This window comes from Saimiri boliviensis, chromosome 2 (genome assembly GCF_048565385.1).
Source record: "Saimiri boliviensis isolate mSaiBol1 chromosome 2, mSaiBol1.pri, whole genome shotgun sequence".
Taxonomy (NCBI): Eukaryota; Metazoa; Chordata; class Mammalia; order Primates; family Cebidae; genus Saimiri; species Saimiri boliviensis.
In genome coordinates this window covers 158,769,959-158,774,726 of record NC_133450.1, presented here as the reverse complement: position 1 = coordinate 158,774,726, position 4,768 = coordinate 158,769,959, and the positions used below count along the sequence as shown (strand labels likewise).

Below are 4,768 nucleotides of genomic sequence, written 5' to 3'. Positions count from 1 at the left end.
TTCAATTGTTTTGCTTATTAGCTTCCACAAATAGGTAAGAACATGTGATGTTTGTCTTTCTGTGTCTGGCTTATTTCACTTAACATAGTGATCTCCAGTCCCATCCGTGTTGTTGCAAATGACAGGATTTCATTCTTTTTCATGGCTGAATAGTGCTATATTGTGTATATGTGTCACATTTTCTTTCTCTATTCATCTGTTGATGAACACTTGGATTGTTTTCGAATTTTACCTATTGTAAACAGTGCTGCAACAAATATTGGAGTGCAGATATTGCTTTGATATGCTGATTTCCCTTCTTTTGGATATACATGCAGCAGCAGGATTGTTGGGTCCTATGAGACCTCTATTTTTAGATTTTTTTTTTTTATTGGCTGAAAATTTTATTTACTGAAAAGACATTTCTGTATTAAAGCATGTATTAATGAAATTCGGCTTTTTACACATTTTATTAATATTATTATTATTGTCCTTATTTTACAGAGAAAGAAACAGAGCCATAGAGAAAAATTACTTGGTCACAATAATGGAGCCAGTTTTAAAACACAGGCAACTTTGACTCCAGAGGAAACACTCTTTATTACAGTAAGTACCCTCTTCAAACAAAAGAATTGTCTTCGCCCATTCTTAGTAAAAATATAAGAAAATTCAACCAATTGATACATTTTTGTTATGTGTGTGTGCATGCAAATGTACAAAATATGATACATAAAGGAGAAATACTTCCTGAACTATATAAATGCTAGAAATCGCCCTTTGATACTGACATGTACTGGGGAACACCCTTTCCTTCAGCTGTCCTTCTGAGAGAATGTATTCTCTTCAGGTTCACAAGGGGGCATGGTTTCAAAGGCAAGAAATTCCCAGTATCATGCCTCTGCCCACTTCTCCCATCAGGGAGCTTAGAGCTCTTTAACTTTCACGCACGGGGGAAGACATGGAAGCTGCTTTTCTTTCTCCTTTTTCTCTCTCTCTCTGCCTAAATAAATCACTTTCTACAAAATTCTTTGGGATTCAATATTTACTTAAGAGCCTACTAAATCTGGCAAGGTCCTCTCCCCCATTCTTGGGTGAGTGAGGGACCAAGGGCCTGGAAGAACACAGCCCATCAGGGAGCAACCTGAGCCCATCATCTGCAATTTGATCACCATTCTCCACCCCTCCAGCAGTTCAGAATATAGCATAATTTTTACCTTAACCTGTAGTCAGCAAATGCTATAATGGGATTAATCAAATATTTACTACAAATGCAAGCAGTATACTATGATTTAATTGCCTTTCTAATACAAATTTCTCAATTATTTCACTCTATATTAGTTTTCTTTGTGTCTGTTTCTCAGTTTTGCCTAGTACCTTACCGTTGCCTTCCAAATCGTTTGTCTATAAAACTATCTCTGGGAAGTTCAGCTCACCAGTCTAGAGCACATAGTTCGGACCAGAGCCCTAGAATAAGAACCAGAGAGTTAGTTACTATTTATACAGATACCAAATATGCCTTTTTAATATTTCACAATTATGCCATCATTTGGAAAGAAAAATGATTTTTCTTTTTTTGAGATGGAGTTACACTTTTGTTGCCCAGGCTGGAGTGCAATGGCGTGATCTTTGCTCAGCACAACCTCCACCTCCCAGGTTCAAGCAATTCTGCCTCAGAAACCCTCTCAAGCAGCTGGGTGGGTTTCTTCTTGCTGAACTGGCTGAATTAAGGGGTGTAGCTTAAGGCCTTGAGGATTATTATAGACACAGATGGACAGGCTTTACAAACTTGTCAAAAAAGAGGGTTTTTTGGGTTTTTTTTGTTTGTTTGTTTACAGCTGATGGAGATGGTCTCTCTCAAAGAGACAAGAATTATGGAGTACCTTTATTTCTGCTGGAGGACCTCTCTGGGGTCCCCTTACACACTTGTGGAAGCTGCTTTTCCTCTCCTGGATTCCATACTTGGGTCCCCTTCCACACTCCGTTTGTGGAAGCTGTCTTTCCTCTCTGGAGGAAAGACCTCTGGGGTCCCCTTCCACACTCTTCATGGAAGCTTTTCATCTCCTTTTTCTCTTTCTCTAAGTAAATCACTTCTCACATTAAAAATTCCAATCTTCTGTAATCCCAGCACTTTGGGAGGCTGAGGTGGGCGGATCACGAGGTCAGGGATTCAAGACCAGCCTGACCAACATGGTGAAACTCCCGTCTCATTTCTGGGCTTCAGGTTGTCGCGGAGTCTTAGCTGCAAATCATGCGATGCCCGCAGCTCACAGAGCGACGGAGGCCGAGGCTGGGCCAGAGTCACCCGGGCCTCCCTGAGGGGGTGGAAGCAGGGCGGCGAGGCCCTAACCCCTATTTTTAGATTTTTGATGCACCTCCAAACTGTTCTCCATAGTGGTTGCACTAATTTATATTCCTACCAACAGTGTACAAGGGTTCCATTTTCTCTACATCCTCACCACCATTTGTTATTGCCTGTATTTTGGATATAAGCCATTTTAACTGGGATGAGATCGTACCTCAAAATGGATGATTTGCAAATATTTTCTCTCACTCTTTGCATTGTCTCTTCACTTTGTGAATTGTTCCTTTGCTGTGCAGAAGCTTTTTAACTTGATATGACCCCATTTTTGCTTTGGTTGCCTGTGCTTGTAGATGACTACTCAAGAAATTTTTGCCCAACCAACGTCCTGAAGATATTCCCCAATGGTTTCTGTAGTCGTTCCATAGTTTGAGGTCTTAGATGTAAGTCTTTAATACATTTTTGATTTGGCTTTTCTATATGGTGAGAGAAAGCAGTCTAGTTTTACTCTTCTGCATGTTGATATCCAGGTTGCCCACACCATTTTGTGAAGAGATTTTCTTTTCCCCAGTGTATATTCTTGGCTCCTTTATTGAAAATGAGTTCATTGTAGGATTAATAGATTCGTTTCTGGGTTCTCTATTCTGTTCCATTGGTCCATGTATCCGTTTTTACGCAAGTAACATGCCATTTTGGTTACTATAGCTCTGTAGTATAATTATTTTTTTTAATTTTTATTTCTTTTCTTTTCTTTTTTGAAACAGTTTTGCTCTCTTACCCAGGCTAGAGTGCAGTGGCATGATCTTAGCTCACTGCAAACTCCACCTCCTGAGTTCAAGCAATTCTGAGAATCTTGTTCTCTTTCCTTACTTTCTCCCAAACTAATGGAGTCTCTCTCTCTCTGTGCTGAGCCACCTGGAGTTGCAGGTGTAGTGATGCAAGCACCCATGTGGCCACCAGCACTGGAACTGTGCTGGTTCAGACCCAAATCTAGCACAGTACTAGGTCTTACCCAAGACCAGCACTATCTGGCTACCACCTACCTTCATTCAAGAGCCTGGACCTCTTCAGTCAGCAGGTGGTGAAGCCAACCAGGCTTACGTCCTTTCCTTCAACATGGTAAGTTCCCCCAGGCCCCAGGTGGGTCCATTTGTGCCATCCCAGGAACAGGGACTACAGTCAAATACCTTAGCAGTCTACCTGGTGTTCTACCGTACTGTGGCTGAGCTGGCACTCAAAACTCAAGATGCACTGCTTCCCACTCTTCCCTCTACTTTCCACAGGCAGAGTAGCCTTACCCTGTGGCTAGCACAAGCCAACGGGAGCTGCCAGGCTACCACCCATGTTCCCTTAGGGCCCAAGGTCTCTTCAGTCAGCTTGTGGTGAATGCTGCCTGGGCTGGAACTCACCCTTCAGGGCAATGGGCTCCCCGGTGGTCCAGGACAGGCTCAGAAATGTCATCTAAGAGACCAGTCATGGAGTCAGGGAACTCAAGAACCAGTTTGGTGCTGTAACCCCCCTGTGACTGAGCTGGTACCTAAGGTATAAGAAAAAGTTCCCCTTGTGTTTGGTGAATTAGAAGTATATTTAAAAGCTCTTCCTGTGTGTGCCAGGGTGGTATGTGGCCCATGCCATGCAACAGAGATGCTCAGGCTGTGCCCTCGGGATGACCAAGTGGGAGACAGCAGCACCAGAGGTGGCAGAGACCCCCAACATCAGCTCTTTGGGAAGTGGAGCACTGATGATGTGCAGATCAATGACATTTCCCTGCAGGATTACATTGCAGTGAGGAAGTATGCCAAGTACCTGCCTCACAGTGCAGGGCGGTGTGCTGCCAAGTATTTCCACAAAACACAGTGCCCTATCATGGAGCACCTCACTACCTCCATGATGAAGCATGGCCACAACCATGACAAGAAGCCTATGATCATGCACACTGTCAAGCATGCCTTCAAGCTCATCCACCTGCCCAAGAGTGAGAACACTCTTCAAGTCCCAGTGAATGCCATCAACAGTGATCCTTGGGAGGTCTGCACAAACATTGGGCGAGCCAAGACCACGAGATGACATACTGTGGCTGTGCCCTCCCTGCACAGCATGAATCAAGCCATCTGGCTGCTGTGCACAGGCACTCATGAGGCTTCCTTAACATCAAAACCATTGCTGAGCACCTGGAAGATGAGCTCATCAATGCCACCAAGGGCTCCTCCAACTTCTATGTCATCAAGCAGGATGAACTAGAGCATGTGGCCAAGTTCAATCACTAATTTCCAGATGCTGCCCAATAAACTTTTCTGCCCTCTGCCCTTTGGGGTGGCCCCACCAAGAAGGAGGAGGAGGAAGAGGACGAGAAGATGTACATTTCTCTCAAGCAAAAGGAGTTTCTTCCCATAGCCACCATAGCCAGGAGTTTGCTGAGTCTCACCTGAAACCAACAAGTCTTAAAGTTTCACTCAAGGACCATGGTGTACTACCTAAGTATTGCTGCTG

General features: G+C 43.8%; 1 pseudogene; it reads left to right on the top strand.

Moving 5' to 3' along the window:
* Positions 1–3,944: 3,944 nt before the first annotated feature.
* LOC101036664 (small ribosomal subunit protein uS7-like) lies at positions 3,945–4,545 on the top strand (annotated as a pseudogene).
* Positions 4,546–4,768: the final 223 nt, after the last annotated feature.